Source organism: Protopterus annectens, chromosome 2.part1 (genome assembly GCF_019279795.1).
Source record: "Protopterus annectens isolate FY-2018-M chromosome 2.part1, PAN1.0, whole genome shotgun sequence".
Lineage (NCBI taxonomy): Eukaryota > Metazoa > Chordata > Ceratodontiformes > Protopteridae > Protopterus > Protopterus annectens.
The window spans coordinates 1,982,321,305-1,982,348,870 of record NC_056729.1 but is presented as its reverse complement, the minus strand read 5'-3'; positions in this window follow the sequence as shown (position 1 = coordinate 1,982,348,870).

Genomic DNA, 27,566 nt, shown 5'->3' with positions numbered 1-27,566 from the left:
ACTTGGTGCAATGTTATAACTTGAAGATATTACATACATTTTAGCTATTAATGTAGCAGGAACATTTTGTTGTTAGTTATAACTTTTTGGTTGTATATTCAAAGATGATAAGTGCAGAATTAGTGGATGCATAAATACCATCATAAAAATGTATATTAACCTGGGAATTATAATACCTGATAGAAATTATAAGTGGTGGAGATGAAATAATTTTTGTAGAAGGTATATAATTTTCATTTTATTTGTTCATTTACTTTTTTGAAAACAGGAGATAAGATTTGGAAATGTTAGGGGATAATAAGAGGGGAGATCGGATTAAGATTAATAATAGAAGCATGATAATTAATATATCTTTTATTTGGCTTGACTAATTTGTTTTATGCATATTATATATATATATATATATATATATATATATATATATATATATATATATATATATATATATATATATATATATATATATATATATATATGTATTATTCAGATATTATAGTTTTAGCTTCTGTTGTTTTAACCATTGCATATATAATGCCTTTTTTATTTACGTATAGGTTGAATTAGCAAATTTAACTTTGTGCTTACAGTAGTTGTTTAGCATGGTAGGGTTAGGATCTCTTTTCAAATTAGGAACCTTAGGTGTCATGCCAGGGGACTGATATAGTCGCAATTTTTTTAATTTTTATATATTTCTAAGTGTTGTGTCCATGTAAGATTTTGAAGTGCTTTATATTTTTATCTTATTTTTCTTTATTTTTTTATATCTGTATCTGTATCTATATCTATCTATATCTATATCTATATCTATCTATATATATATATATATATATATATATATATATATATATATATATATAATATTAATATCAGAACCAAATATGAGTTCTCATATTGCAGTAATATGATTTGTCTCAGTTAAAGGATATATCAATAAATGTTACTGGACTTAATAGTGGTTGTAAGAGAGGAAGCTTGATTACTTATTCAAACATGGGTAAGGCTCAAGTTGTCTTACAAGAAACACTTTTAATTCAAAATGATATTGACAGGTAAAATTCAAAGGATTACACAGTTTTTTCAGTTCAAATTTTAAACAAAAGAGAAGAAGTGTTTCAACTCTTTGGGGAAACACCATTCTAATATCTAAAATTATTAATACTTACAGTGCTAACACGTTATGTACAGTACTGATTTAATTGCAAGAGAGATTATATACATTATGTTTACTAGATTCTAAGAATCGGACCTAAATTTGCTAAGAAATATTTAGATATTATAATTTCAAATATGAAAGGAAAACATATAATGGCTGGTGGTTATAATTGCTTACTAGATGAAAAATGCACCTGTGCTTTTATTAAACATAGACTCTTTGCTACAGCCAAAGCTTTACTAAATGTTATTGAATAAATTAGTATTAAAAATATTTATGACTTTTCTGAATCTGATTCTTTATTTTGCACCCATTATTCATACAGATTTGGAGCTCAATCTGAATAGACAGGGTTTTTTTATATCAAATGATTTGATTTCCAGGTTGGAAAGAGTTAAATTGGTTTCATGCGCTTTATCAGACGATAATGCTACTTAGGTTCATAGGTTCATAGGTGTGTACTAGGCTAATGGCCCTGGTGCCATTACAAGCCTAGCCCACAGAAGTGCCCTGGCATTGTGCCACCCGATGTTAGTTCCCAATGCCTCTGTCAAGTAGAGCTGCTGGAGTGATCCCTGGGGTGAACTTTCTATTTCAGGTCATAATATAAATCCCCACAAGCAGCACTACCAGTATCTGGCCCCACTCTCCTGGACACCTTTAAGATGCACACTGGCCCCAGCTCATTCAGAGAAATCCAGGGGAGGAAAGCGGTGCAGGAAGACCTGGCGATGAACTGGGACCACCAGAAAGAATGAAAAGTACAGTTGTGTACACTTACCATAAATGTAGATGTTCGAGTGTATTCACTGTTGCAGTCATCACACCTGGGCCATCTGCCTGCAGGCAGGCCCCAGCTGGCCCAAACACCATTTCGAAGTTCTGCATCGGACGCCGTCACTTCTTCCCTGACGCCAGGCCACCAGGGGCACAAAACATGCAGCCGACACCACGACATCAGTCTTTCTTGCCCCAGATGTCAGGTGCTCCCATAATAGGAAGCATGGTATGGTAAAACCCCCATCAAAAAGCAAATACACAAGAAAAAATAGACATACCAACCATAAGACGAGGTAAAGCCAAGAGAAGTCAGGGGGCTGGAGGGAGGGTAACCAGGACTGCAACAGTGAATACACTCGAACATCTACATTTATGGTAAGTGTACACAACTGTGCTATGTTCTTTGTGTTTCACTGTTGTAGTCATCACATTTGGGTTGATTCCCAAAGCTAAGAAAGGGAGGAGGAAGTCAAAGAGCATTAGGACCAGCTATTAATCCCTGCAAGACTGCAGTGGAAAATCCAGCTCTGGATTTAGAAAAGATAGGCAAGTGGTAATGCATGGTGAAGGTATGTACAGAGCTCCAAGTAGCAGCTTCTAGGATGTCCCTGGTAGGGTCCCCTCTGAGAAATGCATCAGAGATAGATGTAGCCCTGGTGGAATGTAATCTTATCCCTTGTGGGGTAGGTTTTCCATGGTGCTTGTAGCAGAAATTAATGCAATGGGCTATCCATTTGGAAGTGGCTTGCTTTGAAATGACCTTCCACTCTGCCCCTGCAGCAAAGCTAACTAGCAGCTGCTCAGATTTTTTGGTAGGCTTAGTCCTGTCCAAATAGAATCTAAGTTGTTTGTGCATGTCCAGGGAGTGACGTATTAGTTTCCCTTTTTTTTTTGTGGATTAGGGAAAAAAGTAGGCAAATGAATGGACTGATTTAGGGCCACAGAAGACACCACCTTGGGCATAAAGGAAGGGTTAGTCCTGAGGGAAACCCTGTCCGCATGGAAGATAATGAAGGGTTCCACTGCCATGAGGGCCTGTAATTCAGACACTCTTCTTGCTGAAGTGATGGCTAGAAGGAAGGCTGTTTTCCAAGAAAGGAATGTTTAACTCAGCTGTAGCCACTGGTGCAAAGGGGGGGGGGAGCTTTTCCAATACAAAGTTAAGGTCCCAGGCTGGAGTGGGAGCTCTCCTGGGGGGGGTCTTAAATTTTTGGCCCCTCTAAGGAATTGCTTTAGCAAGGGGTGAGAGAAAGGGAGGGGCTCTGTATTATAATGTGCTGAAATGGCAGAGGCATGAATTTTAATTGACAGAAGGATAGGCCCCTGTGGAGCATTTCTGTTAAGTACTGTAGAATTTGAGATAAGCTGGGCACCATTGTGCCCATCCCCTGAGTCAGACTCCAGGAACAGTATCTTTTCCACTTTTCAGCATAGGATTTTCTAGTACTAGGCCTCATTGCTCCAGAATGACATTCAGTACCTGCTTACTGAGGGATGCTAAGGGAGGGCTCAAGGCATTAGCCAGGCTGCAAGGTTCAGGGTTTGAAGCTGAGGGTGCAGAATCTGGCCCGTCTGCTGGGACTGCATATGAAATTATGGTTAAATCAAGAAACTTGCTTTTTTTTCTAACAAACTACCTGCAATTATAATAAAAATAAAAAAAAATGAAAATTGTTTTTTTAAGGAACCCCAACAGTTTTTAGATATAAATAATAATGGAGAGACTATAGATATGATTCTTTGGGATTCTCTAAAAGCTTACCTCTATGCTAAAATGATAGGATGGGACAATCATAAAAGGAAACAATGGCATAAGGACTTATTGGACTATAAACACAGACAGATAATTGGAAACTCAATATGCAAAATGGTAAAAAGGATCTACTTAATGAAATAAAAAAAACTCAAATTAAAACATCTTTAAAGTTTAAATCCTTAAGTTTCAATTCGCTTAAAAAAAGTGGAATTACAATCTTATCCTTAAATCCAAAATGTCTATAGAAATAAGCTTTTACATCAAAAAATTGTAAAGTCTAACCTTATTAAAGAGATTACTATATCAGGTAGTGCTAGAAAAGAAACATATAGAATACATTTTAGACTGTTTCAGGCCTTCTATATTGCACATTTCATAAGTAAAGGCATCACATCCACAGCTAAGGATGTTATAACTCCCATGTACTCATCCCTCATTAGACCACTACTAGGTTACGACACTCCATTTTGTGTGCAACTCACCAGACACCTGCAGCAGGTGGAGAGACCTCAGAGGTTTCTCACCAAGAAAATTCAGGGCCTTTAAAACATGACCTACATGGACAGACTGAAGGCCCTGTCACATTACACTGTACCTTATAGGATGCTTAGAGGCGATTTGTACCTGGCCTACAGAACAGTCTTGGACCCTTCCCTAATGGAAATGTTGCACATCCGCAAGTCAAATGGGAAAATATTCACTCACTGTAGAGATCTTAACCTAACCTGTGACATTAACAGGACATGCTGGAGAGACATATATGTCTCCCAGAGGTTTCTACTTCTCTGGAACAAACTCCCAATTCACGTTAAACAGAGCTCTTCAATGACCCTATTTAAGTGTAACTTAGACAACTGGATGGGAGAGCATAAATTTACCCCGTGGATTTCACCTATATCCCTCTTGGATAAAGGCAGTTGGTACTGATGATGGACTCATTCTGCAAATACAGACCATACAACTTGGTTAATAAGGGAACAGCTTATAAGGGCCCTAGGACCAGTAGCATAGTAACCTCCTATGAACTCATGAACCTATTATTATAATAAAATTAATTTAAATTGAATTAAGCAACAGAAAGAATCAATTAAAATATTTTTAAGAAATAACTTACTTAATAAAGTAACTCATGATCAAATGAAGAAAACTGAGAAACTCTTTACAATGACAGAAATAAAAGAATAGCAGAAAAATTAAAGAATAATAAAGCCCCTGGTAGCAATGGAATTATACCTGAACCATATAAAACATTACTTCCTGGGGCATTAGTCATTTTATTATGTGTTTTCTCTGTAGATAAAGATAGATCAAATACCCCCACATCTTGGAAATATACAATTATTTCTCCTTTACTAAAACAAGAAAATATTTCTTATTTTTCTCCTACAGACCCATAGCTCTATTAAACACTGATTATAAAATTACTATAAACGTAATAACATACCAAAGCAGAAACACGGCTAAGTTATAATAGCACTTAAGTTAACAGATACACTGACTCATATAAAATCAGAACAATATTTAATTGCATAAGCACTTTAACAATAAAATTGCTTCCTCAGATCATATTCACAAATAAGACAGCTGTGTAATATGTACTAACTCATTCAAAATAATCTCACAATAGAACCAGGAGAAGTGCAAGCATTTCCATCTCTAAGCAACCAATTAATTAACAAATTAACAAACCTACCCTACCAAAAGACCTATACACAATACAACATTGCCATCTTTACTAAACAGGCATAATACATTTTATAACATACAAAACAATAAATAAAATAATAAAAAAATCTTGTAAAACCTTTGTTGCAATAGATTTGTAAATCCTTTTAAAAAAGAAAATATAGAAAACAAATAACATACATAAAAAATGAAATGGGAAACTTAATTCCTAAGCCTGTGAGCTTTAAGAACTGGTTTAACTGAAATGTAGTCATTCAGACCAAAGCCCTGATGTGCTCTTAACTTCAAGATACAGTATAATTCTGCTTGTACCGTATTGTTTACCAGGTCCGGTTTCCTTATATTCTCATAAATTACTTCAAGTACCATGAACCTGAATTCCATTGCCTTTATCATTCATATGCTTGGCAGTGACACTATAATTCAGGCCGCTCAAGGGCACAATATGAGTGGTCCCTTATCTGCTCGTGTAGGCGCATATTCATCTTGCCTATATAGAGTGACTTACAAGACAGACGGCATGCCAAATATATTAAATTCTTAGTATTTCAATTGGCTCGAGCACTGACATGGTATTCCTTGTCACTAGACGGATGAATAAAAACATGTGTTTCCTCAAAACAAACACAAAATGCATACCCATTACATCTTTTTGTGCCCTCTTCCCATCTATGTACTCTCAACTCATTCAAATTTCTTAGATAACATAATCTATGCTTCAGAGATTTCCTATTTTTATATCCAAATCTAGGTTCAAAACCCACCAGCGCAGCTCTTCCTGGATCTGCCTGTAATACATGACAGTGCTTACTAATGATGTTCTGAAGTTGTTGGTCATCACTGGAATAAGTCAAAGTAAAAATCATGGGTAATATTGGATACTGAAGATAGTAGATTTTCTAGTAGATGGTTCACTGAATTCATGGAAAATGTTTTGCAGTAAATAATTAAAAGCAGGTACACATCTTGTTGCAGGTTGGAATACACTCATGGCTGAAGGTTTGTATACCAAAAGGCATAACAATGTGGCAAGGTTGTTACTCTGCAGACTGTGTAAAGACTATAACACAGAGGCAGCTGAGAGACACTGAAACATGAACCACAAACAATAGTTATAAATGATTAAGTAATGATTACATGGGCTCATCCTATCAGTTAAGAAGTTAGATGTAAGCAGATTTTATATTGTAGTTCGAGAGAAAAGACAGAAATAGCACTGATCACAGAAAATGCTACATCATAAGATCATAGTATCATAGGAAGTTACTAGGTAATTGGCCCTGAAGCCCCGATGGGGGAGTCTCTGGGGACACAAATCTGTCCCATCAACAAGTCCTATTGATGTCACAGACCAGATTAAGGTCGCGTGTGTGGGTTACTTGAGTGGAGCTTGACTTTCAGCAGTCCCATCAAGGTGGGGTATGAGATTGCTCTGTATGCCAGACAGAGGTCACCTTTAAGGAATCTGTACTATATTAAACTGAGTAGAGGGACAGGTCTTTTTGTCTATCTGTGTAGGGTAGATATTTGAGGCCCTGGATTCTTCTGGTGAGGAACCTCTATGATCTCTCCAGCTGCTGCATGTGCTTTGCGAGGTACGTGCCGAAGGGAGCATTGTACTCAATAATTGGTCTTATAAGGGAAGAATACAGGGATGTTATGACCTCCTTGTCCCTGGATGAGATACCCTTACTTATGAGGTGGGCCATGTAGAAAGCTTTCCGTACAATGGAAGCAACATGGTGGTCAAAAGTCAGGTTGCTATCAACCTGGGTGCCCAAATCCCTCACGACTGCTTGCATGCTTAGGATGTTGTTATTAATGTGATAATATGTGGGGACATCACTCTCCCCAAAGGGGAAGATGATGCATTTGTTGGCATTCAGCTTGAGGCCATGTTTCTGGCACCAGTCATTTGTTTGGGTGAGACCCTCTTGAAGGATGCCCACATTACTTGGGAATTGATGACCACACCCAGCTTGCAGTTATCTGCAAACCTGGTCAGCCATAGCCCACTGGCTTTGGCCTGCACTTCAGAGAAGTGTATCCCGAATAACAGAGGCCCCAAGACCAATCCCTGGGGTACGCCGCTCTTTACTGGTCTACTGCTTGAGGTGGCTTCCCCTATTTTGATTAAGTGGGTTCCATCAGTGGGCCAGTTTGCTACCCATCTGATAACATATGGATTTATTCCTGGCTGAGAGAGTTTATCTATTATGTCCGAGTGGGGAATAGTGTCAAAGGCTTTGGACAGGTCACGGTAGACCGTGTGCACCATATTCCCCTCTTCCATGGCTTTGGTGACGTCTCAAAGAAGTCGACTGGATTTAACAGACCTCCCCTTGACAAAGCCAAACTGTGTGGGGTCAAGTGTTTGGAGGCTGCCAATGTCCCTGTTAATGGGGTCTATGATAATCCATTCCATGGCCTTGCAGATCTGGCTAGTTAGACTGATGGGTGTATAATTTCCCAGATCGGGGAATGCTCCACCTTTGTGTAAAGGGATGAGAGTGGTTGTCCTCCACTCAGCTGGGACAAAGCTTGTACTCAGGCTTTGGTTGAATAGGGTGCCTAATGGTGCTGCAAGTTCATGCCTGAGTTCATGTAGGATGCAGCCTGGGATGGTATCGGATCAGGCTGTATTTTTGCCTTTGAGAGGGCAGTGATGACCAGTTCCCTAGAGATAAAGGGAGGGAGGCAGGTACTGGGGATGTCCTGATTTACTGATGGGAGGGACAGAGAGGTGAAGTTTTTGCTGGATCTGTCAGCCAGTAGGTTGGATATATCTACAGAATTTGTGTATGTGATGTCCTTGACCACCAGTTCTGAACAGATCTGGGTGCTTCCTTTGAATTTGCGGACATATGTGAAGAAGGCCTTATGATTGTCTCTAGTAGATGTGGCCAATTTGGACTCGAAGTTGTCTTTAGAGGATTTCACTAGTGCTCTTATTTGCTTGTTCAGGCTAAGGAGAGATTGCTTCCAGTTGGGCACCTGTTCCTTCTTGGTCCTGGACATCAATTTTTTCCTTTTGTTATATTTTTATTTTATTTTATTTTTATTTTTATTTTATTTTATTTTACATTTGTTAACCGGGAAAGTCCGACTGGATACAGGTCCATTTTCAGCGGAGGCTCAGGGAGAAAAACTCCAAATGTACAAAAACAAGTGTAAATACAGTGAAATTATTACAGTGGGTTATCACAAAACTGAGATTTTTTTTAACAATATGTACACACAGGTACATGTTTTTCTCACATACACACAGCAAAGGTTGGAAGCAAGTAGCTGAGAAAGAAATAGTTAAAGATTTCATCTGAAAAAGGAAAAGCACATATATTAAAAGTGGTTATCATACATGGTGTAGTGTTAACTTTAAATCTTTCCAGTAGGTGGGTGATACACAGAATATTAAACAGTAGAGAGTCAGAGTTTTATTCCTGTAATGAGGTTCTCATTTGTGAATTATGTTTGAGTGGGGGTTAGTCAGGGTTTGTACAGGGACAAAGCCATTGCATTTTTAGGTATTTCCTAAGGGATTTTTTTGAATTGGGATAAGGAGGGGTCAGAGGTGAGTTCAGCAGGAAGTAGGTTCCAGTTTTTACCGGCAGAGTTGGAGAATAGTGATTCACCAGCTGAACTGTTGGTTTTAACAGTTTGCACTAGCAATTTTTTGGAAGAGCGAAGGGATTTTAGGTTACTGTAGGGGGTAATAATATTTTTCAGTATGGGTATACTGTCTGGTTGGTAGAGGATTTTGTGAACAACTATTAGTTGGTTATATTGCAGTTGATAGGGTAGTTCAAGCCAGTCTAACAATTGAAGGTTAAGGCAGTGATGGGTTCTATAAGCTGATCCTGTGGCAAATCTGGCAATGTTATTGTAGCACCTAGTTAATTTATTGAGGTCTGATTTACTTAGGTTTACGAAGATGGATGAGGCATAAAGAAGGGTCGATAGCAGATGTGTACGGGCAATAACAGTTCTAGCAGATGGGGTTAGGAATGGTTTAATCCTGTATAAAGAACCTAATTGTTTATTAACTGTTGTAATAGTTTTGTCTATGTAAGCATCAAACCTGAGGTTGTTGTCAAGTGATCACTCCCAGTAGTTTAGTACTAGGTTCTATGGAAATTATGGTACCATTGTTAGATATTATGGTGAGATGTGGTGAGGGGACCTTGCGAGTGGGGGCGAAGAGTAATAGTTTGGTTTTATTTGGGTTTAATAGTAGTTGGCGACCAGTGAGCCAGTTCTCTACTTTGTTGAAAGTGATTTGGGACAAGGATTGTAAATCTGTGGGGGAGGTGGCAGAGCAGATTAGGGTTGAGTCATCTGCATTCTGAAAACAAGCTGTATCAGGGATGACCTTTTTCAGGTCATTAATGAATATGGAGAATAGGAGGGGACCTAATATTGATCCTTGTGGGACTCCAAGGCTGACTGGTAAAAGGGACGATAGGACATTCTTCCATAGTACAGCTTGTTATCTGTCACTTAGGTACAAATGAAACCAGGTAATTGCTAGGTTATCTATGGAGAGTGATTTTAATGTGTTTAAGAGTAGCTAGTGATTTACCATATCAGATGCCTTGGATAGGTCAAGGAAGAGGGCTGAGGAGAGCTTGTTGTCATTACGGTTTTGATTTATTGTATGGGAGAAGGAGAGAAGGGCTGAGGTTGTACTATGGCAAGATCTAAATGCATGCTGGGAGGGGGCTAGGAGAGTGTTTTGATTCAGATAGGCAAGACATTGCTTGTGGATACATTTTTCCATTATTTTAGCCAAGGGAGACAGAATGGCTATAGGCCTATAATTTGAATGTTCAGTGAAATCTCTCCCTTCATGAAGAGGAACAATGTGGGAGATTTTCCAGATGTGGGGGATATAGGCTTCATGGATAGTTTTATAGATTAAAATTGATATGGGTTATGCTATTTCATTCGCGGCTTTTTGGAGATTTTCTGCAGGTAGTAGGTCTGCTGAAGGGGTGATGGGTTTCCGTTTTTTAAGTAGGGACTTAATAAAAGATGTTGGTACTGGATCAAGCTTAAAGGGGATCTTATTATCAGGTGTGAGGTTGGTGGTACTTGGGGTATAGGGAGATAGCCTACTGGCTAAGGATTGCACAGTTTCTGTAAAGAAAGTGTTAAAGGTGTTAGCAACAATTTTAGAAGGTTGTTGGAGGGTAGTTAAGGGGGTAGGGGCAGTTGATTGGCCTGGGTGGGGAAGTTTGTTTATGCCTGACCAGAATTTTTGTGGTTGATTTTGGTGCTTTTGTGGAGGATTACAGTAGTGATTATTTTTGTCTAGCATAATAGACTTCTTTGCATCATTTCTCATCTGTTTATATATAAGGTGGTCTTTTGGGGACTTAGTGGTTCTCCAGGAGGTCCACGCTTTTTTTCTGCTAATAATTATTTGTCTTGTATCATTGGACAGCCATGGTGCTACTTTGTTACTGGTTCCGACAGTGTGTGGGGGAGCATGGTTATCCAGGATAGCAAAAACTGTAGAGTTAAAGTATGAGACCATTTCATCTAGTGTAAGTAGCCATAGGTTGGACCAGTCACATGTGTTAAGTTCATTTTAAAATTTAGTCTGAATAAAGTTCTTACAACTTCTAATGGTTTTAAAGGATGATTGTTGAGGGATGTCATTTCATTTTCTGATTATATAGGTCACGAAATGATCACTAAAGTCCTCAGGTAGGGTGCCTGTTTTATATATTTGGGGTAGGTTATTTATTAATATCCAGTCTAGGATACTTTCCTTTTTGTTAGGCTTATTGATTCTGGTTGGGGAAGATATCATCTGAGAGAAGCCATGCAAATTTATATGGGTGGAGGGGGAGTCTGAAGAGCAAGTATTCCAGTCGATATTAACGTCCCTGAGAATAATAGTTTCTTTGGGGCAGTTAGTGGAGAGCCATTGGAGGATACCCTCCAATGTATTTGTGTTGTCATCTGGGGGAATATAGATACATGCAATGTTTATAGATTTGCGTTTGTTGAGTTGGACCTTTGGGATGAGTATTTCTGCATTGTTAGTAAACAAGGCATTTGGGGTACTAGTTTTGGATACTTCCAGAGTGGATTTATACAAGATGGCTACCCCCCTCCTTTCTTAGAGATGCTATCCAGTCTTAATATATTGTATCCTGAGGGTATAATCTCATTATCAATGGTAGTAGGCTTGAGCCAGGTCTCGGTGAGGCATAGTATATCAGGGGAGTGGACATCTAGGAGGGCATGTGAGTAGTGAATTTTCTTGTTTATACTTTTAATGTTTAGATGACACACTAGGAGTGAGTTGGGGCATTATTTGAGTTTCATAGGCTAGTATGGGTGCTATTTGTGGGGCTGATAGTAACAGGTGGGGTTGGGCCTGGGTTAGGGTGGATGTCACCATCCACTATGAGGTTAGGTAGTAATCTAATAGCAAGTTCCTGGAGTTTTAATAAGAGTTTGTGTTAGTATTTAGTTCTAGGATTAATATATAAAGCACGAATGGGATGATGAGTTTTTGCATTAGAAGAGTTTGATGAGAAGTGGGGTAATGGTTGGTTACAATTATGTGGCTGATTAGTAGTACTGGTTTTGGTTCTAGGGTAGTGGGTGCCAGGGAGGTGTTGGCATTCATAGGCAGTGAGAAGACAGAGAATTATAAGTGGGGGTATTAGGCAGTAAATAGGATTAGAGTTTCAAGATTTATTAAAAGTATGTGGAGGCATTGTAGGGGTATTTGAGTAATGTTTGTTTAAAATAGATTTGGGGTGTTTATATAGTTTATTTATTGCAGATGTCCACCAGACAACTTTACTTTTCCTTACGGACAATGATTTTGTCCTGTCAGATATTCCTGATTCTATGCATCTATATAAGTGCTCATATAGTACTTTGGTGTAGATTTGGACATTGGTGCCAGTTCCACAAGAGGGGAAGGGGACGGTGAAGCTGTTTATACCATCCCTCAGGAGGTTGTAATCAGCTTTGGAGAAGTTTTTTTTCGCTTGACCCTAGCTAGAGGATGGTCAGGGGAGATTCTGACTTCGAAACTGACCGCTTTATGGTCAGATCTTGCCAGGGAGGATGATACTGTAGGGGTGCTGCAGTGGTTAATCATGTTGGTTAATACCAAGTCCAAGATGTTATTAGCTCTTGTGGGGGTATCGATTAGCTGTTCCAAGGCATTTGCATTGAAAAAATCGAGGAATCTCTGGGCATTTGCATCCTGGCATGAGTAGTTTTTCCATGTGTATGGTTGGGTAGTTAAAGTCGCCCAGGATCAGGGTAAAGGGTCGTATCTTGATAGATTCAAAGAGGTCCAGATAGGTGGAGGGGGCAACTTGAGTCAAATTTGGGGGCCTGTAGCTAGCTATGATTTGAAAAGGGGTCTTGTCCATGGTTAAATGCACCTGGAGTATCTACTGTGTGTCATACTGTTTGACCAGCCTGGAGGCGTGTGTATCTTTAATATATATTGAAACTCCACCTCCTTTGGCTTTGCTGCTCACAGTTTGTGGTCTGAATGTATGACAGAATGAGTAACCAGGTAAGGCTGAGGTTCTCTCTGCAGCTTTGAACTAGTTTTCTGTGACTGCACAAATGTCAGCATCTTCCAGGGTTAAGAATGCTTGCAATGAGTGCAGTTTCATGTTTAGACTCCTAGCATTAAGCAGCATATCCTTTCATTTGCATTTTGTTGAAATTTTATGTTGGTTTTATTGACCTCAGGACTTTTCCTAAAAAAAGCACTATGGGGGAGGCAAGGGCCTTTGCCAGAAGCCTGAAGCTGAAGTGAGAGAGATGCAGGCCATCTGTAGCATCCATTGACTACTACATCTTATGAACCAAAAGACAAAATTTTGTAAAATATCAAAGACTTATTAGCTGAAACTAGAGAAATGTGGAATAATGATACACAGATACTTCCAGTTATTGTAGCACATGGGCTAATAAAAAGAATCTTTAAACATAGTTAAATATGCTAATGATAAATGTAACCCTTTATGAACTGCAAAAAGAGGCAATTCTGGGTACATTACAGGTGCTGAGAGCACACTTATCTAATGTCAAAGACTGAAGCAAAACTGATTTCATCAACTTTAATTTTGTCCTGACTTAGGAATGCAGTCCATTCCCATCAAGGTATATAAAAACCTAAGCTTTTGGAGAAATTAAACCAAGATATAAACTATGATTGCATGCATTGTATATTACTCATTTTGGATTGTATATTGCTCATTTTTTTTGTTTGTGAACTGAATTTCAATTGGGCTATGTTGTAAATGGTCATTTATAATCAGTGCCGAACTCTGGTAAGCAAATGCAGACTAGTAGGTCATAAGTTTGATAATCTATGTATATAAATATATATATATATATGTGTGTGTGTGTGTGTGTGTGTGTGTGCGTGTGTGTGTGTGTGTGTGTGTGTGTGTGTGTGTGTGTGTGTGTGTGTGTGTGTCTGTGTGTATGCATATGTATATTATATATATATATACATATATATATACATATATATGTGTGTGTGTGTGTGTGTGTGTGTGTGTGTATGCATATGTATATTATATATATATATACATATATATATATACATATATATGTGTGTGTGTGTGTGTGCGTGTGTGTGTGTGTGTCTGTGTGTATGCATATGTATATTATATATATATATATATATATATATATATATATATACATATATATGTATATGTGTGTGTGTGTGTGTGTGTGTGTGCGTGTATGTGTGTGTGTGTTTGTCTGTGTATGGGTGGGTGACATGGCTGTCTCCTGTTTTTGAATATGACTGCCATTTTAGTAATCCTTGTAGAGCTACAATTTAATTGGGTTTATAACTATTGCAGTATTTCAGTTTTTTCAAGTCACTGGATTGCAATGAGTGGGTTGCACTTGTGTGACCTCGTATAACAAACCATATACAAATGTTGTTATTTTATTATGTCTGTTCTAGTTTTGCAGACTGGTTAGAATGAAGATTTCTCAAGCTATTAGGTAGATGTAGAACCCCAAGCCATAGATATGATCAGCATGTTTTAATTATGGTATCTGCAGTCATAAATTTCTTAGCTCTGCAGAGAACACTTAAGTGGTGGTTTGCTTTCAGTATGACAGTCTTAACACGCTATTTAAATTTTATTTCATGTTTGATAAGAAGCCTGAGTAATACCAAATAAAAAAAACAAGTGATGTAATTGTTGCTGTAAATTTAAAGCTCTAAGTGTGAGCAGCTGTCCTGTTTAATTTTTTTTAGAAAACAGTGCAAATTCAGCTGTTCAACAGATGTCTTAATTCAAGATTCAACATGTGCCATTTTTAATTTAATTTGGTTTGAATTTTTTAACACCTTTATTAACTTCATATGTAGAAGAAGGATTTAGGTATACAAACAGTTACTGTATACTATATATATATATATATATATATATATATATATATATATATATATATATATATATATATATATATATATAGATATAAACATATATATATGAAGTTATGGGAAAGAGTAGTGGAAGCAAGGTTAGGAAGGGACGTGATGATTAGTGATCAGCAGTATGGTTTCATGCCAGGAAAGAGCACTACAGATGCGATCTTTGCTCTGACAGTGTTGATGGAGAAGTACAGAGAATGTCGGAAGGAGTTGCATTGTGTTTCTGTAGTCGTAGAGAAAGCATATGACAGGGTGCCTAGAGAGGATTTGTGGTATTGTATGAGGAAGTCAGGAGTGTCAGAAAAGTATGTAAGAGTGGTACAGGATATGTACGAGGGTAGTGTGACAGCGGTGAGGTCTGCGGTGGGAGTGACGGATGCGTTTAAGGTGGAGGTGGGGTTACATCAAGGATCAGCTCTGAGCCCTTTCTTATTTGCAATGGTGATGGACAGGTTGACGGACGAGATCAGACAGGAGTCCCCGTGGACTATGATGTTTGCAGATGACATTGTGATCTGTAGTGAGAGTAGGGAACAGGTGGAGGAGACCCTGGACAGATGGAGATATGCTCTAGACAGAAGAGGAATGAAGGTCAGCAGGACTAAGACAGAATATATGTGTGTGAATGAGAGGGAGGATAGAGGAATGGTGAGGATGCAAGGAGTAGAGGTGGCGAAGGTGGATGAGTTTAAATACTTGGGGTCAATAGTTCAGAGTAACGGTGAGTGTGGAAGAGAGGTGAAGAAGAGAGTACAGGCAGGATGGAGTGGGTGGAGAAGAGTGTCAGGAGTGATTTGTGACAGACGAGTACCTGTAAGAGTGAAAGGGAAGGTCTACAAGAGGGTAGTGAGACCAGCTATGTTATATGGGTTGGAGACAGTGGCACTGACAAAAAGGCAGGAGTTTGAGCTGGATGTAGCAGAATTAAAGATGTTAAGATTTGCACTGGGTGTGACGAGGGTGGACAGAATTAGGAATAAGTATATTAGAGGGTCAGCCCAGGTTGGAAGGTTTGGAGACAAAGCCAGAGAGGCACGATTACGTTGGTTTGGACATGTGCTGAGGAGAGATGCTGAGTATATTTGGAAAAAGATGCTAAGGATGAAGCTACCAGGTAACAGGAAAAGAGGAAGACCTAAGATAAGGTTTATGGATGTGGTGAGAGAGGTCATGCAGGTGGTTGGTGTGACAGAGCAAGATGCAGAGGACAGGAAGAAATGGAAACAGGTGATCTGCTGTGGTGACCCCTAATGGGAACAGCCAAAAGAAGATGATGATGATGATGATATATGTATATATATGTATATATACATTTACATTTATAGGTTCATAGGTTCATAGGTTGATACTAGGCTATCTGCATTAGGGCATTTACAAGCCTAGCCAGAGTGTGTTTGGCTTTCGCCACCCTTTTAGATTTGTAGACTGTGTCTATGAATAGTAGGTCACAGAATATTGTCCCTTTACGGTTAATTTATTGTGCCTCTGTCTAGCAGGGACCCAGAAGTGATCCTGGGGGTATACTTACGATCTCCCATCCACTTGTCAAGATTTCTCTTGAAGAGGGTCAGTGAGGGGCTCTGCCTAACCTGGACTGGGATTTTGTTCTAGAGTGATGGGAGTCTCTGGGATATGAATCTGTCCCTCCAGCATGTCCTATTTATTTCTGTGCTCAGGTTTAAGTCTCTAGAATGTGTAGCTCTAAGGGATATGGATTTCTTGAGATGGAGCATGTCCATTAATTCTGGGTTGGACATGGCTTTATAAGTCAGGCACAGATCGCCCCTGAGTAGGCGCAGGCGGTAAGCAACTGAGTAGAGCCGGAGTTTCTTTAGCCTAATTGCATAGTGCATCTGTTTGAGTCCCTTTATCCTCTTGGTGAGGTACTTTTGGGGTCTTTCCAGTTGCTGCAGGTGTCGGGTAAGGTACATCCCAACTGGGGCATTGTATTCAATTATGGGCCTGATGAGTGATGAATAGAGTGGTACAATGACCTCACTTGATCTAGACGTGAAACCTTTCGTGATGAGGTGGGCTATATAGAAGGTCTTTCTGACCACTTTGGCAATGTGGTTGTCAAAAGAGAGATTAATATCTACTTGGGTCCCCAAGTCCCTAATTACTTCCTCCGTACTTAGTGTGTTACCTCCTATGTGGTAGACTGTGGGTACTTTGTTTTTTCCAAAGGGGATGATAATGCATTTTTTTGCATTTAGCTTTAGGCCATGACTCTGGCACCAGTTATCTGTCTCTGTGAGACCCTTTTGGAGAATGCTTGTGTCAGCTGGGGAGTCTATTATGGCACCTAGTTTGCAGTCATCTGTGAACTTTGTCAACCATAGTCCTCCCGTGTTTGCCTGTACCTCAGAGAAGTAAATACCGAACAAGAGACTGAGCCTTGTTGAACTCCACTTGTAACTGGTTTAAAATCTGACAAGGCTCCTGCAATTCTGACTGCGTGGGTTCTATCCCTGAGCCAGTTTGCAACCCATCTTGTGACATAGGGGTTGATATTTAAGCTGGTGAGCTTATGTATGATACCAGAGTGGGGTATTGTGTCGAAGGCTTTTACGAGGTCCAGGTAGGCTTTGTGGACCACTTTCCCTTCGTCTATGGCCCTGGTAACTGTTTCAAAGAAGTCAACCAGGTTCAAGAGGCAAGACCTGCCCTTAACAAAGCCAAACTGGGTGGGATCCAGTGGCTGAAGGTTACCGATATCATTGTTTATGAGTTCCATGATGATACGCTCCATAGCTTTGCAGACCAGGCTAGTCAGGCTTATAGGGTGATAGTTACGGGGTCCGTTGTGGCACCTCCCTTGTGGAGCGGGACCACCGTTGCTGTACGCCATTCCTTGGGTACATATCCTGTGGTAAGGCTGAGGTTGAACAGGGATTTTAGGTGAGGGTTTAGCTCATCTTGTAGCATGTCTAGGATGCATCCCAGGACACCGTCTGGTCCCACTGATGCTGTGTTTTTTGCTTTGGAGAGGGAAGCTCTCACCTGATCATCTGTGATGTCTGGGAGGTTACACTCTGTTGGGATGGAGATCTGCTCTTTTGGGGGGGATGGGGGGGGGAATTTGCACTGAATCTGTCTGCCAGGATGTTGGCAATGTCTGTTGGTTCAGTGTATTTTTTGTCATTTTGCACTAACTCGGAGCATATCTGGGAGTTGCCGCCCAGGTTTCTGACATAACTAAAGAATGCCTTGTGGTTGTCCTTAGTATCTTGTGCAATTTTTTCTTTCGAAGCTGGCCTTAGATGATTTTATGAGGGATCGTAGCTTTTTGCTGGTACTGATCAGAGTTGCCTTCCCTTTTTGGGATCTTGCTCTATTATGCAGTAGCTTCCTCCTTTTGTTGTACAGCTTATTTATGGCTGGGGTCCACCAGACAGTTCTCCTGCCCTTGGACGAGTGAGTCATATTATTCTTCTTTAACAATTATCATTCACTCCAACATAATAGGGGTGGCACAGTGGTGCAGTGGTTAGTTTGTGGCTTCACAGAAAGATGTTCCCTGGTTTGATTTGCAGCTGGAGTGCCCTCTGCACAGAGTCTGCATGTCCTCCCCGTGTTTGCATGGGTTTCCTCTATGTACTCCAGCTTCCTCCCACATTCCAAAGACATGCGTCTAGAGCATTTCTGCCTAGGTCGTTGCAGAAAATGGGCTCTGTCCCAGACAGACTTTCCCTGTAAATAAATATTATTGAAAGAAAGAAACATTACATAAATTTCTCAAGTCTTGCCCTGCCTTAAATTTCACTTCTCCTCCTGAACATTATTTTGGTTGTATTGTTCTCACAAATTCTATTTATTTCTGTTAGAATTGGTTCCTTCCCTTTTCAAGAGATCCATCCTGATTCTGTCTCCTTTATAGGTATTTCATTTATGGTTGGTTTGGATTTTGATTTCCATTTTCTGGTAATTGCTTTTTTAGCAGCCGATAGCATTAAAATTAACAAGACTTCACTCTGTCTAGAAAATTTAGATTTTATATCCCCGCTCAAAAAAGTTATTTCCTTAGTCAATGTTGAGAATCATTTGCTTCTGTAACTCTTTGACAGAGTAGTCTGTAGGGAATTTTTAAATCTACCAGCTCATTACATCCCCCCCCCCCCACACACACACGCAAACACATGCACACACACAGAGACACACACGCACACACGCACACACAAAAAAAACACTTGTTAGAATGACCTCTCTCTTTCCCATTACACCTGCAGCGATTGAGGAAAAAATCTTTGATATCAGCTTGGGGTATAAAAATACCCATGCAAACAATTCCATGGAAAAAGAAAAAAAAATTAAATCTTCTGGACTTTGTTGCATACTTTGAAGCCATTCAGATTTCGTCCAACTATTCCTTTTTAAATTGCCTTTTTAGCCTTGTTTCCCATTTTTTTTCTAATCTCTGTTTATTTGTTCTTATAGTTATCATGGAATATGTTATGTGCCTTACTAATTATCCCTTTTTTAATGGCAACTTTGGTTGTACACTCAACTAAAACTCAACCAGATTCTTTTTCTTTTTTATTTACTATCTATTTATTTGGTTTTACTGGTTGGAATAGTCCATCTGGCAACACCAGCCCATTTATAGAGGAAGTTCAGGGAGAAAATCTCCAACAGAAATAAACATGGCAATTCTAATTAAAATTATTCAACTTTATTCAAAGTCACAAATATAAGAGAAGTAGTACCATAATATGGTACAGGGAGTAATGTGCAAAAATAATGAAAGGAAGTAGAATATTTCAGTACAGAAATAATGGTTATTGCGTTTACCTCAAAAGGAACGGGGATTGATTTTTACCTTTGAGGGGGAAATTGGTTAGGCTTAACATAGCCTGCAAGGCCCACTAGCCTAGTACTTACCTATGAACTATCTTTAAGCCAAACTAGAGCATACACATACCTCCCAACCGTACCAAATTACTCGGTTTTTACTGAGTTTTGGGGTCCAAATAATGGGGTGCCATGATTCCCAAATGGCATCCCTTCATTTCTTATTTTTTCCAGCTTTTTTTTAAATTTTTTTCTTTTGCACTTTTAAGCTGACGTCATTATGTGCGCGATGACATCAGCTCCATCAGCCTGTCGAAATTGATCTCAAGGGCTCATGTGTACACATTTCCGGCTGTCTGTTTGAAATGGATCTGTGAGCATGGAAATGACTGCTCTGGTACTGCACGGAGCTGCTTGAACTGATTTATTTTATTTTCTTCTGTTTGAAATGGATCTGTGAGCATGGAAATGACTGATGCTTTGCTCTGGTACTGCACGGAGTGGGAAGGAAATGATGGAGTTATCCTGTTTGTGAACTTCAGCTTAAGGTATTTCTTTTTCTTTGTGAATGGAGTTATTTCTGCAAATTCTGCTTGCAGAATGCCACTTTTCATTGTGTAGTGATCTGTACAACTGGATTGTGTGTGTGTGTGTGTGTGTGTGTGTGTGTGTGTGTGTGTGTGTGTGTGTGTGTGTGTGTGTGTGTGTGTGGTCAGCAGGAGAAATAAACAAGTGTGGTATTGGGCATGTGAGAATGATAAAAACAGCGATCCAATGTAAATTTGTGTATTTTAAGTTTTAAGTACAATATTGTAAACTGTTGGCTTATGGAATGTAGATGCATCATTTTCCTGTGGATGAGGGAAGCTGTAGGATTTTGGAAAGTGTGCACGGGAAGCTCTGAAGATTGTGGAATAACTGTGCACAACAGTCACTCTCTTCTGCATTAACACTAGTTCTATCAAATTTGCACAGAGGGTAGTTGTGTATGTGTTTTCTTTTGCTGCTAATGTTGTGTCACACATGGATTTGAGTAAATAGTAACATAGTAAGTAGTACAGAGGCATGTCTGATTATGCGGTGTTATTTCCACAACACACAGAATATTTGTTTAGAAGGGCTGGATGATGCATCATCAGGCAAGCTTAACCTACTTGCTGATTTTTTTCCTTCTTGGTTTTAATAAAATGTGATCTAAATCATTGTCATCAGAACTCTTGATTTTTTAACCATTTCTTATGTGTAATATTTGGATGTTAAATACACAGGCTAGTCTTTTCCCGTGTGCTGTTGGGTTCTGGGTTATAGGTAGCATGGTTTATAAAATATTGGATAATTTAGTAATTAGGATAATTAGTTGTATACTACTATTCCTGCTTGACTAGGTTTTCGATCAGTAAATAAAGTCATGATTTACCACTTTCTTGGAATGTATGGTGAGGTATTTGAATGTTTTATAAAGCAAAGACTAAGCTTGCCTTTAAACATGACATTTGCTGTTTTATTTATCTTTTAAATGTTGCCTGCAGTCTAAAGGAGCATGCGGTTAGCATTTTGGACTGAGAATAATGCAGTCTTTAGAGTTTTTTTCCAGGCCTCCATTGTCACTTGAATTATACTGCTGTAATAAATGGGCTTTGCAACTTGCCACTAGATTGTGATGCGCTGGGTGTAACCCATTGCTTTTGTCTCACTTTTTGTAGTTAGCTGTGACTAATTTTACTGCCTGAATTGATCTGCTCATTTGTTTGCCTTCTCTTAAAATTGTTGCCAGCTGCAGTATGTTGTCCTTATTTATTGCTTTTTTGAATTTGTTTGCTTCTTATTGTACATTGAAATGTTTTTTGTTCATGACCTGCTCATTGTGATTGAATTCTCATTTGATTTATTTATGCATTTCTGTTTCCTTTATTTGTTGATGGCATTCAAATGCAGTCTCCAAGCTTAGCATTGGTACATGTTTACTATGACTTGCAGTGGGTCTACTTCAAAACACTGAATTACTATAACGTTGAGACCATAACATCGAAAGTTCAGAACACTGAAAAGTTAGAACATTGAAATTACATAACAATGAAAATTGAAATAGTTGAGTCTTATAACATTAATACAAGGAATATAATTTAATAAGTCAGAAAGGTGTATCAAAGAATGCATATATGCTTCTTGTTTTGTGTGGAAGGGGCCTATGGTTTGAAAACAGCCCAAAATGTGATCTTTATCCACCACTGGCCAGATGCATTTTCTTTGGATGTGGTGTGGGTTTCAATGCTGTTTCAATGAATGTGAGTTTCAAGGGCAGACAAGTTTTAATGCCAAGTCTATTTTCATTGTGAGACAGTATTGCTTTGTTTAGCAGATATCTATTGGTGTTTGTGCATTCTGCTATAAAAATAAAATCCAAATAATGCAGTATACACACCACACAGTGTTTATGGTAAATGGGGCAAAACAGCCAGGTAATGGGACATTGGAATGGTTTCAGGGGGACTCAGTTTCATATTTTGGTTGTCTGTTCTTCAGTTTGCATTTGAAAGTTGGTATCCCACAATTCTATTAGAGTGGGCGTGGTTACACAATTATGTATGTAAATTTTACATTAATCAGCGTGCAGATTTGTACCTAATTTTCATGGGCTTTGTTCCAGAATTTTGATGTTTCCAGGTTGAGAGGTATGATACAGCGGTATAAAAACAATCTATACGCATAAAAACCAGTAGTAACACTTTGTTTTACATGCTGGTCATTTAGGATCGAGAATGACTTAAGGTGGGAACTAATGAGGGAGCCCAAGTATGAGCTGTTAGGAAAGGGAGGGAAAGCATGATGGCATTAGAGGCAGAAGCAATGTGTGTGTAGGATAAGAGTAAGTTATTCATGCACTTTAATGCAGCAAAACACAGTTGAGGATAAATGCAAGTCAGACTGCAGCATAATCAGTTAGTGGATAGGAGGGTGGAAGAGAGTGCAAAGATAGTTTACTAGCCATTCAACTGGACATAGCGTGAGGGCAAATACGAGTTGGAATTAAAGTGTGAGTTAGTGTATAGGATAGTGGAAGAGAGTATTAATTAAGGCTAGTTAACATAGCAGCTAGCCATAACTTGAAGTCATATACAGGCTACAATACAACACAGTCAGGTACAGTATGGGGGGAGTGGAAGAGAGACTGAACTGAGGTTAGTTACTCATGAGATGTGCACTAGAACAACCATGGGTTGGTAAAATGTTTTTACAAGAGTGTTCTATGTAAGTTGTTTTGTTCTCTAATGGAAATTGGAATAGAATTCCAGATCTTTAAGACATTGTTGGGAGGACAGAGCTTTTCTAGCAGAAATGTGGGTTTTGGCTATGGTGAATACAAGTCTGCCACTGACCATAGAGACCTGTTTGAGGAGTAACGTTTCACAATATTTAGTAAGTCTGGACAGTTTTGTAGTTTGTAAATGATGTTGGGTTGGCTTATATGACATTAGTTTGGTAGTTCAGGTCAGTGTAAATGTCTCAAGGCTGAAACAGTGGTGAGATTTTGCTATATGGTTGTCAGCAGATCTAGCTATTTTGCTATATCATCAATCAGTTTCTATTAGGAGATAATGCTGAATGTTTGTGAAATGGCTATAGTTTTTTTGTTATCAGTTAAGAAGTACTTGCTTCGATACAGGAGACCTTGCTGTATACAGAAGTCAAACTTTAGATGCTCTTCAATGATGACACCAAGTAATTTTGTATAGGGGATTATTTTATTGAAAACTAGGTGTTATTTGCTGAGGTTAATTGATTTTTTTTGTATTAGAGAGAGTTTTAGGTGTAAAGAGCAAGATATTATTTTTAGGTATTCAACAGGACGCGTATGTTTTTAGCCAGGACTCAATGGAAGAAAATGCATTTTGAGCTTTTGTTTGACGTTTAGATAAGGTATCATCAGAGCAGATGGGTGTTGTGCTATCAGTGTATCCAAAAAGTATTGCTTCTTTGGTTGCTGTGTGTAAGTCATTTATAAAAGTATTGAAGAGTATAAGACTAGTCCAGATGGTTCACAAAATATTGTCATGTTATTTATAAATATGTGGAGCATTAAGAGAAATATCAATGAGCAGTATTCTTGCAGGAAACTGGTCTGGTTCATTAAACTGCATGTAGGATTGGCAGCCTGAGAACCAGCACAATGCCTGTCTCATTATGCTGTAGCTGAATGTGTCAAATATCTAATGGAAGAGGCTTGTTAATAGTCATGTTAGGATAGAATATGGAGACAGTGAATGCAGAAAACACACACACACACACGCACACACACACACACACACACACACACACACACACACACACACACACACACACACACACACACACACACACACTACTGTAGGAACCGAGTCACATAACTCAAACCCCAATCTACTAGCACTTCTTAAAAAGCACTGTGTAATGTATCTTGCATGTGACAGGTTGAGAAATAATGTACCTATTTGCTTTTCATGGTTGAGCTTCGGTCTCATGAATTCCTTTAGTCACAAAAGTGCTGTTTTGGTTCTGGAATTTGGTTAAAAGTACATGCTAAGATGCTGTGAGAATATATTATCTATTAGATATTTTACTGGTTGGCTATATGTGTGTTTTCCCTGAATTTTTGAAGACGTGTGATGGGCTAGAAGTTACAACTTTGGTTAGGTTCTTTATTTTGAAGGGGTATTATAATGACACTTTCTCATGACATATTCAGATATTTTTAATGGATTTAGTGATTTATGATCTTCAGTTATTAGATTATGGTGTCAGCAAAAGTTTTCAGATAAGTAGGAGGAAGCTCATAAAGTATTTGAGGCCAGGCCTTAGATTCTTAAGCAATGCCCATACATACTTACTTTCTGGTGATTGGTTCAATTTTGAGGGGTAGTAGTGCTAGTATCAGTACATGCAAACCAATTTTGTTCATAAAAAAACTACTAACAATGTATATAGACACAAGCTTTCACATATTAGGTCCATAGGTTCATAGGTTCATAGGTAGGTACTAGGCTATCTGCCCAAAGGCATTTATAAGCCTAGAGGGAATGTGTTGGCTTTCACTGCCCCCTTAGATTAGTTCCCTGTGCCTCTGTCCAGCAGAGCCATTGATGTGATCCCTGGGGTAAACTTTCTGTTTCCCATCCACTCATCAAGGTTTCTCTTGAAGAGAGTTAGCAAGGAGCTCTGCCTAATGTAGATTTGAATCTTGTTCCAGAGCATGGGAAGTCTCTGAGACAGGAATCTATCCCTCCAACACGTCCTATTTATTGTTGTGGAGAGGTTTAGATCCCTGGAGCATGTGGCTCGAGGGGATATGGTTTTCTTTAGTTGGAGCATGTCCATCAATTCTGGGTTGGACACGGCCTTGTATGTCAGGCAGAGATCACCTCTGAGTAGGTGGTATGCAACCGAGTACAGCTGGAGTTTCTTCAGTCGAGCTACATAGGGCATCTGTTTGAGGCCAGTGATCCTCTTGGTGAGGTACTTCTGTGGTCTTTCCAGTTGTTGCAGGTGTCTTGTAAGGTACATCCCAAATAGGGCATTGTACTCTATGATGGGTCTGATGAATGATGCGTAGAGTGGCCCAATGATCTCTTTCGATCTGGATGCAAATCCTTTTGTAATTAGGTGGGCCACACAGAAGGATTTTCTAACCATTTGGCAATGTGATTATCAAAGAAGGGGTTACTATCTACTTGGGTCCCTTGATCCCTTATTACATCTTCCATATTTAGGGGGCTACCACCTATGTGGTAGTTTGTGGGTACTTTGTTTTTTCCAAAGGGGATGACTATGCAATTTTTGGCATTTAGCTTGAGGCCATGGTTTTGACATCAGGTATCTGTCTCAGTGAGACCCTTTTGGAGGATGTGTGTGTCAGCCGGAGAGTCAGTTATAGTCCCTAGTTTGCAGTCGTCTGTGAAGTTGGTCAGCCATAGTCCTCCTGTGCTTGCCTGTACCTCTGTGAAGTATATGCCGAACAGGAGGGGTCCTAGGACTGAGCCCTGAGGAACGCCACTTGTAACCGGTTTAGAGTCAGACCTAGCTCTTGCAACTCTTACCATGTGGGTTCTGTCCATGAGCCAGTTGGCAACCCATCTCGTGATGTAGAGGTTTATGTTCAGGCTGGTGAGCTTGTCTATAATACCTGAGTGGGGAATGGTGTCGAAGGCCTTTGTGAAGTCTAGGTAGGCTGTGTGGACCACCTTTCCCTCATCTATAGCCTTGGCAACTGTCTCAAAGAAGTCCACAAGGTTTAGGAGGCATGATCTGCCCTTAACAAAGCCAAACTGGGTAGGGTCCAGTGTTTGGAGGTTCCCAATGTCTCTGTTAATGAGATCCATGATGATGTGCTCCATAGCTTTGCAGACCAAGCTAGTAAGGCTTATAGGGTGATAGTTCTTGGGTCCATTGTGGCTCCACCTTTGTGGAATGGAATAACTGTTGCTGTGCACCACTCTGTGGGCACATAGCCTGGGGAGAGGCTGAGTTTAAACAGTGTGTTTAGGTGAGGGGTTAGTTCATCTTTGAGCTCATGTAGGACGCAGCCTGGGACACCGTCTGGTCCCATTGATGCTGTGTTTTTGGCTTTGGAGAGGGCTGTTTTAACCTGAGTGACTGTGATTTCAGGGGCACTACATTCTTCTGGTATAGTTATGAGCCCTTTTGGGGTTGAGAGGGGGGTGAATTTTGTACTAAGCCTGTCTGCCAGGATGTTGGCTATATCAGTCGGTTCAGTGTATTTTGTGCCATTCTGCACTAACTCCGAGCAGATCTGAGAATTGCCACTTAGATTCTTGACATAGCTAAAGAATGCCTTGTGGTTATCTTTGGAGTCCATGGCAATTTGTCTTTCGAAGCTAGCCTTGGATGATTTTATGAGGGAACGTAGTTTCTTGCTGATACTGGTCAGGCATGTCTTCCATTCTTGGGATTTTACTCTTTTCTGTACTAGCTTCCCCCTTCTGTTGTATAGCTTGTTTATGGCAGCGGTCCACTAGACTGGTTTCCTTTTCTTGGAGGAGTGAGTCTTGGTTTTGTTTGGGATAGCATGATCCATGCATTCTTGTAGGTGCCCATAGAGTGCATTAGTAAAGGATTTTGCAGCTTGGACAGCATTATCCTTTAGCATGGGGGCTTTGACACTTCCCACCTCGGTCTTAAGTAACGTAAAGTTTGCTTTTGAAATGTTTTTCACAGTGGTTTCTTTGACCGGGGGTGGTGACGGAATGTGGATATTCAGAGTGATTAGTTTATGGTCAGATCTAACCAGCAAGGGCTTGATCTCTGGTGTGGAACACTGGTCGCCCATGTTGGTGATGACCAGGTCCAATATGTTGTTACCTCTGGTTAGGTATTGACCAGTTGATCCAGGGTGTTTGAGTTTATAAATTCTAGAATATGTTGGGCAAGGGAGTTTGTACTTGAGTAGTTTTCCCAGTTAATGTTTCGGTAATTCAAATCACCCAATATCAGGGTGTTTGGTAGGACCTTTATGTTTCCCACTGTTTCCAAGAATGCGAAGTGGGGGTCCTGGGACATGGTGGGTGATCTGTAGCAAGCTATAATTTGAATAGCAGTTTTGCCCATTGTTAGTTGCATGTGGGTGATCTCTGAAGCATCGTGCTGTGCCACTAACATAGAGGTTGGGTATCCTTGATGAATATGGATACTCCCCCGCCTTTTGTATTTTGGTCTGGGTTTTGTGGTCGAAATGTATGGTATGAGTTGTAGCCTGGTAGTGCAGGGGTGCTTTCTGGAACCTTAAACCAGGTTTCTGTTACTGCACATATATCAATTTTCTCCATACTGAGGAGTGCCTCGAGTGCATGCATTTTGAGGTTTAGACTTCTGGCATTGAGTAGCATTACCCTCAGTTTTTTGTTACTTTTGCTATTTACGGCAGTGGGTTTGTCTTTTGAGCCTTGCCTAAAAAA